The following is a 13,876-nucleotide window of genomic DNA, read 5'->3' as shown; positions in this document are numbered from 1 at the left end:
TGCTGATAGGGTAAGCTTAGTGTATAGTAAAGGGAAAAAAATGAAACATACAACATTTCCACTGTGATTCTCTAACAATTAAAAACCCAAACAGACATATCTGGGAATGCACTGATTACTTAAAAATTTCAAAACTTTCAGTTAATATCTTCTCACACTGAAAACTACACAGAAAATATAAATTGGAGGATTAAATTATTTGGCAAAAATCAGAAGTCTTTCATATTTTTTTATATTTCCTTGCTTAAGTGCTTATATCTCTCCATGACAAGCAAATGGCCATTTTTAAAATGCTGTCTAATAAGAACCAGCATGTTGTTCCTGGAAAATTAAAATCTCATAAATATGCTATACCTTTCTGCAGCTCAAAGATCGTCATCAGTTTCCCTAATCAGGTGGACTTTTTGAATATGAAATATTCAGGCATTCAATTATATGTGATATAGTGCCATTGTAATATTTCATTGTCATGCTTTGAGAGAAAGACACTAAAATCAATCTAATAAATAATTGCATTTGAATGACATCATTTTATTGTTAAAAAAATAAAAGTAGGAAAGTAAGTATAGGTTTATCACAAAAATCAGAATGATTATCTTCTAAGCATTAGATATGTAACAGTGCTTTACAGTTTTCTTTGATAATGTCTTATAAATCCAGAAATTACCAAGATTTTTTTTAAACCCACATGAAAATTTGACAACTTGGAATTACTGAGCAATCATTGATCAACAATTAGCTTTGCTTCTCAAAGCCCCGAATAGCTACCAGGAAGTATGACGATAAGCTATAGAGTTAGGGATTTTAAAATGTCAAGCTACACAAATAATTCATGCATCCTGAGACCATAAACCCAGAAGCAAGTCAATAATAATGGCATGCTCTTTGGAAAACAGGTAAAATTAACATGCTAATGTTTTAAGTTGAGAGAACATCACAGAACTTTGTTAAATCATTTTCTCCAGCATACAAGGCTACTGATTTGTTTTATGTATTGCTGTTACTTATTATGCCTCCTAGACATGTATCCCAAATGCAAGGCTATACAACTGTCAGTTGACAAAGGGCCTAACATGGCATAATAGCAAAACGTGTATGCAATAAAAAGAAATGCACAAAATAAATATCAATACCCGAACAAGTCAAGTGTGCTAGAGGATACAAGAGATTTCAACTGCAGGTAGCCTTTAAGGAGAGAAATGGCAGAATAATGAAGGACACTTTTCCGGAGGCTATTCTTTTGTTAAGATAAAATTTGCTTAGATTTGTTATTTTTATATTATTTTGAGGTAGCCTATTTTAGAAATCACACTTAGAAGTAGGACCTCAATTCAATGCTTAAAAAGCTACTTGCTCTCCAGAAACTATATTTTATTTTATTTTTCATGGTCTTCATATCTGAAAGAAGGTTTAAGAATAGCTGCATTTGAAAAGGAAGGGAATACCGGACACAAGAGAAGAGGGAAATTGTGTTTTATTGAGGCATTTCTTTATTACCACCCTGGGAACTGGGAAAAAAAAGTCACTAGAGCCATCAAATAATTCTCCCTAAAAAAAATCTTTAGATCAGTCTTTAATGAGAAAAAAAAAAAAAAACATGTTCATTCAGATCTTGTTTTACGCACACTATTCTGTCTTTTCCTAACTCATCAATATGCTCATGATTCTTAAAGTTAGTATTTGAATTAAATGCTCAAGAGCCTTGAATGACATTCACCCAGCCATTAAAAGATACATAGATGAATTATATGGCATTGATAAAAATCCTTGATATGATTAGTGACCCTCTAACTAATGATATTTCCTCCAAAGTCTCAAAATCACAACAAAACATAAAAAAAGAGCACCTCGTTACAAAGGAACCCACCATACATTATTTAAAACTTTCCCTCGGAGAGAGCAAGGGCTAGAATGCATACTGAGTAACTGCTACTCAATGTGAAATGATTCTTTTTCATGGAACTCAGAGTGCAGATTTCTGACTGGTCATTATGAGAAAAACAAATACCATCTGCAAATAATAATTAGAATATAATACTATTTAAGCCTTTGAAAAGAACATAAAATATGTATATAGAAGCTCTGAAGCTAATAAAAATATAATGTAGATTACTTCAAAGCATTTCACATTTATATTCCTCAACCACTAATAAAGTGAAATAATGTTAAATCCATTTTCTTAAGTCCTATTAAAAAATCTCTCTGTCGCATCAGGAATGGTTCAGCTCACTTGAAGTTACAGCCTGGTTTAGGAAAATTGCATTTTACTGCTCTTCTATTGATTTTTAGCAAATTTAAAACGGTCACTATCTGCTGATTCTGCTTATTGTTGAATTTAAAATGCCATAGTATTTACATAGCACTGAAAAATGACTGTTTTAGTGTATTATGTTTTTAATGCTGCTCTTTTGTGGTTTATACAGCTAGCTGGCTACCAAGAGGGCATTTCTATGTCATCCTCCTTTGTAGTATATGATGAAATCTCAGATTTTTCTTTAATCAACAATGGCATATTGACTGAGAAATAAAACCATTTCTCATTTCCTTTTTTTGCTAACTTTTAAAAAACTGATCATTATCACAATTACTTTGCATAGGTAGTTTTTATTAAAACTGATACTTAGTATCAGTGGGTAGTTCTCTAAAAGGTATTTTCAAATGAGTACAGTACCATCTTCTAATTAGCGCCAGCAAACAAAGATTTCAAGTTCTAATTTCTTACTAAGCTTACTCGTAAAACTTCTACCCAAAGATAAGTTTATTATTCAGTGTCTGTTATCAGTAAAACCACATATATAAAGTACACATAAAATTTCAATTATAAGTGTTTATTGAATGTCCATCCCATAAAATATGCTTTACTTTCTTATGATTTTACAAATGATTTATTCAGAAGATGGCCTTAGGCAATGGCTAACTATCATGGTAAACAATTAATTTGCATCAAGCAATAGACAAAAGAGTTTTTTTTCCTAAATACTGTTAAATGTGATTCTTTTCCTAAAATGGACATTATTGAACAAAGCTATATATTGAGTTGCTAAACGTCCATTAAAAATGCAACAGCCACATGTGATGAAAGGCACATCACAATGGCAAAAATGAAATTCACATTCTCAGTAGTGCCACTATAGGGGGCTGTAAGTAATTTTATTATAATCATGTAAACATTTATTTTAGGGTTATTATTTAGGCACATATAAGAATTCTACTTCCCTGAAATTTGAATTTAACTAAAACTATAGCATTTTTCCAACTAACAGAATATGTTTTATTTTGGAAATTTTTAAATTGTATTAAAACTAAACATTTTTATTTGTTTTATATTGCTTTTAATATGACATCTCTCAGGCCTCACAACAGACTTGAATTTTTGTCTTAACTCTCAATGAGGGTCAGCACAAGGATGAAGAGCGAGAAAATTGGGGTTCCTTAAATGCCTTTCATTTAGTTATTCATTCCACCATCTTTTTCAGCCTGTTCCTGTTATGTTCAGAACACTGCACTACTGTGACGCTGAACAAACTTCATACACATTAAATTAATGCAATTCATTCATAAATATTTTCCATACTTTCATTTATTAAATTAAACAGCACTGAAATAAAGGTCTTCGGTGTGGTATTTACCATGAGCAAAATTGTCTCATAGAACTATTTTCTCTCCACAGACCTTTGTCATGGGGATGAAATCTAGCAGTTATGCCAACTTCCAAGTTTATTTTTTGTCCAAAGATCATTCTTTCATCTCTGTATTTACCAGCTTGCCAGTAATATAACAAAACATAATCAGTGTTAATATGAAGGCAAAGATCTTTTAATGACTCTAAGACTTAGCTTTAAAATATAAATGAAACATAAACTCCTATTAGTTTCCAAATATTTAGATTCAGGTTTTCCAAAGACAACGTTACTTGTAAACAGGTACTTAAAGTATACGTTGAAAAATCCCTTCACAGGAAAAACATTAAGTTTATAGAATATTTGGTGAATATGAAGGTACTGTTTTGCATGATTTTGTAATTATTTCTTTTTTAATTTTTTTTAGTTTTAGGTGGACACTATTTCTTTATTTTATTTTGATGTGGTGCTGAGGATCAAACCCAGTGCCTCATGCATGCTAGATAAGCACTCTACCACTGAGCCACAACCTCAGCCCCTTGTAATTATTTCTTAATTGCTAATTTTACATGGTTGGGAATTTTTTTAATTCCCAACTTACCATTATTATTTTAAACTTAACAAAAAAGAAGTATGGAAATTTCATTGCATACTAAGTTTATGCCTCAGTTACTCATAATAATTATGAATCAAGTTATCAGATATAATGTAGTGTGTCACTCAGGAGTAAATGATGAAATTTTCTAGTATATGGGATAATCCAATAGTGCTTTTTGAGACTGTCAGATAGGGATACATCAGCTTATGAAAGACACTTCTTTTTTTCACTAACAGAAGCTGAGTCTGTTTTTAAATAAGATTTTTATAATTATACACATAATTTAAATTTTTGTAATTTTGAAAACATGTAAAAATATATAAAGAAATTTAAAAAACAGACGGGTCACCTTGTCTCCTTGATCACTTTATCTCCTTGATGGTTGCTATGTATTTTAAATATAGTTGGTAGAAATGGATACAAATATATTTATGTACATACAGATATGATTCCTTATAAACTTATTTAATTTTTAAAGGCTCTTTTCCAGTTGTTGCTTTTCATTCATTTAAATTTTTTTTCATATTATGAACAGCTATCATTATTTCTAGTTATTTGTAATATCTTTTCTTTCAATGGGTTTAATTTATTTCCCCAGTTTCATTTTATTGGTTGTTGTTTTCTTGTTTCAATATTATAAATGTTACTCTCATAAATAACTTTCAATACAATTTTTCATCAGCATTCTCTTTTCTCCTTACGACGTATTTCCAGAAATGGAATTTGCTGCCCCGAATGATACAAACATTTTTAAGGTTCTTGCTGCAATTTGTTAAGTTGATTTTTAGAGGGTTTATAAATTAATTCCCACTTTTCATGTTTTAAAATGTTGACCCCTCTGCACTTTATCAGTTGTGGATTCCCATTTCAGTAAAGTGTTACTAATTTAGTAGCTGATGAGCAAAGTCACATGTTGTTTAGATGCATAACACATGTCAGCAAAGGAGGAAACCTGAACAGCATTAAAGATACAGGCTGCAGTCCATAGTGAGGTCCTGCAAGTGACCTGTTCTGGCTGGAATTTCACCCTAGTAAGTGTATAATTAGACCTCCAGGTAGATTTCAGGTACACACAGATCTTGGAATTTTTACACTACATGCTTTAGACTTGACTTCCAAAACAAATGAACCCTTTTGGAGTTAAATTCTTGAAATTATTTTGTGATTGTAATTGATTTCATGTTAAAGAAATATCATGTAGATTAATTCCATATGATGCCAAAATAAGTTTATTAAAATTGCATATCACATTGTAGACAAAACTTTGTACTTACCAAATTCATAGAAAAGGCAGTAGAGAAATTAACTGGTAGTTCAAATCAAGAATACAGGAAAAATGAGTCAACTCTGTATGACACAGAACACACATTCAATTAGTACTTGGTAAGAGACTTACTGGAAGAATCAGAACTCAGGCTATAATTTTTATCAACTTGAAATCACAAAATTGCTTAATAGGAAGCAGGAGTATTCTGAAAATGAATTTAGCTATCATATAAACTTATTTATGAGTGAAATTTTCTTTGTGTACATTGTATCTGAAAATCTTTTTTGTAGACAGACCTTCAGAGGTCACACATAAATAGAAAGACTTTCCTCTCAAGCCTACTACCATTCAAAAGTTATTTAATTATAAGTTTGGAAAAATCCGAGAAGCTTACTGATTTCCAGATAATAGCTAAAATTCACTGTCTTATGCTATAGGATGATAATGGTACCTATTTCTCAAGTTTAATAAACTGTAGACATTTTTATCATGTTTATTTTTACTAAATAATGAATTTATTGGGCAAATTTAAGGCAAATATAAGATATATGCAGTACTATGGCTTGAACCCAGGCCTAGTGCCTTCCAGTAGGCAAGTGCTCTAGCACTAAGCTATATCCTCAGCTCTTTTTATTTTATTTTTGGACAAGGTCTCACTCAGTTGCCCAAGCAGGCCTTGAATTTATGATCCTCATGCCTCAGCCTCCTATGTAGTTGAGATTAAAGGCATCTGCCACTGCACCTGTCAAAGAACATAATTGTTGAAGAACATCAGATCATGTTATAAATATGTTAGGTATTATCAGTAAATAATTTCATGTTCTCAAAATGACTAGGAAATGGATCGGTTATATCTTATATGGATTAAAAAAAATCTCATTGCTTGTCAATTTGAAACAAAAGACAAAACATAGAATCAAGGGACCTGTATACCGGTTTACTAAAAAACGTTTCTACAAAAAACTTCCTGTGACTTTCAAGAGAAAGGCAAACTTCAAATGTACTTCAGTAAGTTCCTTGGAAGAATTAGATGTTATAGTCGTCTCTATGTCATTTCAAGTACAAGAGCAGCCATTAAGAAGTCTGAAACAAATGGATACAGCCAGGGTATTTTTGTGTAATTGTCATCCAATTTCACACTGGTGTGAAGATTTCAGAAGCTCAAAGGGTATTCTTGATTCACCATCTCAATCTCCAGCAGATGAGACAAGCCCTTGTCAGGTACATGTTGCAATGAGACTGTGTTCAGTAATAACTGAAGTGATGATTATGGAAGTATGGGCAGGATAATGTGCCAGGAAATATACAAAGGATTATTAATAAAGGAACAGGAACATAGGAATTGATTACTAAGGGTCACGGATACTGACATCACTGTGATGACACACAACTTCTAGACTTCATTTTTGCTTTTTTTTAAAAAGCTTTTGAAATAAATTTAATTGACTAAATCTTCCTTGGAGAGACAGACTTATCCCCCCCGCCCCAGCCCCACACCTTTTTTTTTTTCCTTTTCTGGAACACAAAGAAGAGGGTTGTTGTTTGGTTTTGTTTTAATTTCCACTATTGAGCACTATTTCCAAAATTTAAGGGCAACAGAACAAGTAGAATAGTTTTCCTTTTATAGTTGTCAACACTACCCAGTTGTAGTTGTAGAACTAGTTATTCTTCAACTTCCCATACACTCCTGGGACCCTCTGCTCTCCAAAACATAAAAAGAGAAAATGAAGTTGCACTGTAGCAGAAGAGATTAAAGCTACATATAAAAATTTCTAGACAGGAAAAAATGTTGAAATTTGAACATAATAAGGGAAATTGATAAACCAATTTTTTTTCTTTTTCTCTTTTTCTGTTTCTCTTTCTGACATTTCTCATCCCTTTAAAGACATTTCTTTCCAAAGGTAAACTGATTAGCATGGTGTAGTCTGTTTTCAAGATTGTCATCATTATGCCCATATTAGAAGAGAAATATTAAACATAGTTTAAACTAAAAAAGAAAGCACATTTAATATCAAAGGTACATAGGTATGCTACTTTACTTCTTTCCCCAGAATTATTAATAATTATCTTACTTAGGTACATTCTCTTAGGCATTCAATTTGCTACTTGAACCCCCAATTTTTTTTATTGAGAATTTCAGGAAAGGGAAAAACCCAAGTCATTATGAACAGGTTCACATTTAATAATGACCTTATGCTTTGAAGTTCAAATACTTACCTCTCATCATAGGGAACATTGGGAACAGTCTATTTCAATAGAAAGCTCTAATACAAAATATGTAATTCTTCACGCTAAAATTTAGGCTCAAGGAAACAAAACAAAACAAAAACCTTTAGTATTTTTAATGTCATTACTTCATTCAAGTGAAATCAGAACTTCACAACTGGAATGCCAGTCTACTTCAGTGTGTGTAAACAGGCTGCAGTTGTAGCAGCCACAGAGATTCCTCGCAGTCCTCAGGGTTTTGGGGAAAGGCCTCAGACCAGACTTTTTCTAGCTTTCAGCCTCATATGGAAGAGGCTTTTTCTTTACTCCCCAATGTGGTATAGAGATACTATTTTCAGTGCATGCCATCATGTATAAAAATTTAAGAAGCCTTACTGTATAATATATACAGTAGGTTGTGGTATTGGTAGAGTTGGGAAATATCCAAATTAAATTGATAAATACATAAATGGGGGGGGCGGTATATAAAACCCCTGGAAGGAACTGCAATAACTTCTACCACTTTTAAAAACATGTTTGTGTTTGATGCAATCGAATATTACAGATCCCAGGGAAACGTGACAAAGAAAACTATTATATAGTTTTTAAATCTCTTGCATTTACAACATGTAATTAGTAAAATCTTCCTGACTCTGATAAATGGGGGGATGGTATTTACTTTCTATTTTCAAAGGTTAATTGCACCACTCCACAGACATTTAAACTACTGCTAATAAAAATCATAGTCCTCCATGTTTGATTGTTACAACTATAGGTATAGGTGGAATTTGAGACCAATAAGTAAGGTGGTTTATTTACTTTTTTATCGAAATATCCATAAGAGTTCTTGTTTCTTATTTCACATCCAGTGATCAATATATTTCTTTACATCCAGTGAGCAATATATTTCTTCTCATCATGGACCTTTATTTTTTAATGTATTTATGTATATGCAGTGCTCAGGATCCAACCCAGGGCCTCACACATGCCAGGCAAGTGCTGTTCCACTGAGCCACAAGCCCAACCCCCGGCATTCTTTTTTGGGGGGGGGGGCTGAAGTTTGCTTTATTGCGTTGAATCATTTAGTTCTCACAATGACCTGATTGGCATTCTTTTTTTTTTTTTTTTTTTTTTTTTAGTGGTGGTGTTGGGGATTGAACTCAGGGCCTTGTGCATGTGAGGCAAGGTCTCTACCAATGGAGCTATATCCCCAGCCCCTTGATCGGCATTCTTGACTCTTAAAAATTACTCAGTTTTCCTAAGCATCTATAGTTATACAATGTTTGACTAAAAACAAATAAGCAAAAATAAGCCAACACTGAAATTCATGCTTATTTTGATATCAGTTTTTATAGGTGTGAAGTTTTATTTAGAAATGGAGCTTATTTGAATATGATCTTTTACTGCCTTTTATTTTAATTTCGCAGACTTTGTTTTTAAAATAATTTCCTTGGAAAAATATAGCAATTTGATTTTATACATGTACCATGATATGTTATTTAAAATGGGAATAGTACTATATAGAAATGAAATACCAAGCATTCTAAGCCTTGATTATCACACAGGATTACAAAACAAAATATTAATAAGAAAACACTGCCTATTTCAGGGTTGCCATTTCATAGAAACATTAGGTGTTCTAAATTAGGTTTGAGTGTTTAAAGCACTTCCATGTTGCCTTAGTACATTTTTATAAGTTATCTTAGGCACCTCAAACTTGTTAGTTTCATAAAATTCACATAAACTGCACCATACTTTTTAAAAAATTATTTATAGTTGAACACAATACTTTTATTTTATTTATTTATTTTTATGTGGTGCCGAGGATTGAACCCAGTGCCTAGAACATGCCCTGCAAATGCTCTACCACTGAGCCATAACAACAGCCCAAACTGCACCATAATTTTAAGATATAGATATTAACCTCTAAACATCGTAACGTTTTTATGTCTTATTTAATTTTACGTATTATGAGGTAGAAACTATTATCCTATTTTTGCTGTTTAGAAAACTCAGTCTCAGTTAGGTTAGGTAATTTGATGATCCTTTAACAGTTGGTAAGATTGTAAGTAGGTAGATTCCAAACTCAGCTCATCTGATACACAAAGCCTACAATTTTTTCCACTTGACCAGCCTGCCTCCACACCTTGAAATATGTGCAACATAAACAAAGTAAGAAGAAAAATATCCTGTTCAAATGATAAAAAAACTTAACACCAAAAAAAAACCCCTCAAATAACCCAATCAATAAAAGGACTAAGGAACTGAAAGATGCTTCACAGAAGAAGAAATACAATTGATCAATAAATATATGAAAAAGTGTTCAACATCTCTAGCTATTAGAGAAATGCAAATCAAAACTACTCTAAGATTTCATCTCACTCCTGTCAGAATGGCAAGAATACATCAAGAATACAGGAAACAATAAATTGGTGAGGATGTGGGGGAAAAGGTACACTTATACATTGCTGGTGGGACTGCAAATTGGTGTAACCACTACGGAAAGCAATATGGAGATTCCTCAAAAAATTGGGAATGGAACCACCATTTGACCCAGCTATCCCACTCCTTGGTTTATACCCAAAGGAGTTAAAATCAGCATACTATAGTGACGCGGCCACATCAGTGTTTATAGCAGCTCAATTCACAATAGCTAGACTATGAACCAACCTAGGTGTCCCTCAATAGATGAATGGATAAAGAAAATGTGGTATATATATACTAAATGAAATATTACTAAGCTTTAAAGAAGAGTAAAATTATGGCATTTTCCAGTAAATGGTTGGAGTTGGCGAATATCATGCTAAGCAAAATAAGCCAATTCCACAAAACCAAAGGCTGAATGTTTTCTCTAATATGTGGATGTTAATTCACAATAAGGCAGGGAGCACTAGAGGACAGCATTACCTTATGTTAGGTAGAGAGAAGTGATGGGGGGAAAAGAGAGGATGGGGGGATAGAAAAGATAGTAAAATGAAACAGACATTATTACTATATGTATGTATATTTGTGACTATATGACTAATATGATTCTGCAACATATACACTCAGAAAAATGAGAAATTATATCCCATCTATGTATGATACAACAAAGTACATAAATGCATTCTACTGTCATGTGTATAACTAATCAAAACAAATTAAAAAATTTTTTAGAAAGATAAAAATAACAAACAATATATTTTCACTCAAAATGATGGGCATTCCATGGTAAGGGACTGAGGGATAGGTCTAGTCAAGGAGATAAATATCTCCTTTCAGTCTGAGATATAGCATGACATAATCGGAGCCTACCTGTTGGTTGAATCTTCAGAGGACATGGGAATTTTTCTGAATTTAGTCAGCTTTTTCATTGCTGCAACTAAAAGACCTGACAAGAACAATTTTAGAGGAGGAAAAGTTTATTTGGGGCTCACAGTTTCAGAGGTCTCAGTCCATAGAAAACCCACTCCATAGCTCCCAGTCCAAGAGGAGGCAGAACATCATGGCAAAAGGGTATGGAGGAGGAGGCAACTCAGAATATGATAAGAAGGAGAGAGGGGGGGGGAGGGAGGAGAGAGAGAGAGAAAGAGAGAGAGAGAGAGAGAGAGAGAGAGAGAGAGAGAGAGAGAGAGAGAGAGAGAGAGACTGCTCTTCTCACCAGGGACAAAATATAAACCTCAAAGGCAGGCTCCAAATTACCTACCTCCTCCAGCCACATCCTACCTGGTTACCACACAGTTACTCCATTCAAGTGGATTGATGCACTGATTGGGTTAAGACTCTCATAACCTAACCATTTCACCTGTACACTTTCTTGCATTGTCTCACTCAAGAGCTTTTGAGTTCGCCTCATATCTATACCAGAACAGCAAGGATAAGGATAACTCTTTGAGGATGATAGTTTTCAGTTTGCTTAAGAAACAATGGCTGTGGGGTCAACTCAACTGCTGGAGAGTGCTGGGGACAAGCAAAGTGAGTTGTGACAAGCAAGTTGTACAAAGGCAGAGATTTTGAGTGTTTTGCTATTGCTACTTCCTCCACACGCAGAATTCTAGCTGGCATACCATAGATGTTCAACAAATACATGAACTTGAAGATTAGAGCAGGACTTCCTTCAGCATTTTTGAAAATAGATCATAAATTTAAATCTGGGATACTTGGATTCAGTCATTTATACCAAGCCCCCCTTGTCTTCACTTAGGTAAATCTCAAGTCACTTACCTGCTTTGACACATCCACCAATTGTGACCTCCACTAGACCCGAGCCCCTAAACTTCATGGAGTGAATGTAGAGTCACATAATCCAGCCCCTACACTGAAGAACCATCCAGAATCCAGACATGTACTACCATTCTCCCAGATTTTTAATTAAACCTACTAAATATGAGAATTAATTATACCAATTATTTTAGAAAATAAAGATTCTCAAGTCTTCTTTTGGAAATTCTGACTCTACAAATCTTTAACTTTAAGAACAAACCTCAGGTCATTTTTATGAACAGCAAGATGCAAAATACTTTTCTAACTTACACATGTCTATTTTCAGACAGCTCCTGTAGAAACTTCTATAAATTAATTCACCCACCCAAACATTGGTAAAAGTGGAACACAATAGCTATCTCCATTTATTCAGCGTTTCAGCATTTATTCAATGATATTTAATTAACACCTTATGTAAAGTCCTTCGGGGACAAAAATGAAAAGAAACACTTGTCATATGTATCTCAGAACTCTGTGTAGATAACATTGGAATGTGGACCTTTGATGGAATGAGTGGCAGGCACTGAAGAATTCTGAGCATGAATGTAATCAACTCTGATTTGAGTATTGGGAAGATCACTCTCAGAGTGATGTCAGGCATGTGGGGTAGTGACAGTGACTTATGTCAAGTAACTGGTAAGAAGGCTGTTTTTGTGGTCCAACCAACAGGGAGTGAAGCTGTGCATCTGGAGAAAGGCAAGCAGCATAGAAATGAGGATTGAAAAGGATTTTTTTAATCCAGCCTAGATAAATGAGGACATTAGTTTAAGACAATCAGATTGAAAGACATCTACAAAAAATAGATTACAGTCAGTATCAAACATTCATAAGTCATCTTGTTTACGCCTTCAAAAAATACTGACCAAACACTTATATATAGTTTGATGCACGCTAGAGACACAAAGATAAGCACAATAAATAAGATGCAAACCTGTTCTTAGAGGTCCATTTTTAGCAGGAGAATCAGAATTAGGCAGAAATGATTATTAAAAGGTTCATAATGTTGCAATTAACAAGTGCATCACAGAATAAGAGTGCACTTAATGTTTTAGAGAACATTTATATAGAAACATAAGGAATAAACAATCCATTTGGAAATGGTAGTTATTTCTTTCACAGTTTTCTATAAATTATGGAATGTTTTCATGCATTTCTTTACAGTCCATTCTCTTAGAAGAGAAGTGATGGGCAGGAAGATATTATTGGTCATAATTGACAGAGAGTGGCATACAACACCAATAGTGAAATTAAATCCACAGAAGCACAGAAGTCTTCCCAGAATATTATTTGCAAAAATCACTATGTCGTGAATCAAATGTCTCTTTAAATTGCTTTCTCCTATTATTGTATAGAGTATTCCTACTTAATGAGATGACCAGCAAAGGAGATTTGGGGAACTTTATTCCAAATGCCAAAACTACATTCCACTTTGATAAAACATTAGCAAGAATCTTTGAAATGGCAAAACATTTGCAAGACATTGTTGTCAGATATCCCTTAAAGGAACAGTGTGAATAGACAGTAAGAGAGTCTTGAATCAGATTGTCAATGCCACTTTCACTATTAAGTTTCCACCAATATGTCCCTTATTTTGCAGTCACTTTTCCATGTTAAGATTGATGTCTATGTTTGAAATTAACTCTTTATAAATGTTAATCTCACACTGTCTTTTGTCTGTCACTCATAATCAGAGCCAATAATTCTTCCTATATAAATCATATATAAAGATTTAAAGATTAACCAACTCAACACACAAGTTAATAAAACAAATTTGCCCCAAAACAATCACAATACAATCCAAATTGAAAGAGAAATAACACTCATTGTCTGCCAGAATGAAATAGCCATTGGTTTAGACAATCTCTTATTGAATCTACATCTGTCCATTCAAGATCTGACCACATTGTTTCTCCATGTCCACATGGAGATCTTTCTTGCTAGAGT

This window comes from Marmota flaviventris, chromosome 10 (assembly GCF_047511675.1).
Source record: "Marmota flaviventris isolate mMarFla1 chromosome 10, mMarFla1.hap1, whole genome shotgun sequence".
Lineage (NCBI taxonomy): Eukaryota > Metazoa > Chordata > Mammalia > Rodentia > Sciuridae > Marmota > Marmota flaviventris.
This window is presented reverse-complemented; position numbering follows the sequence as displayed.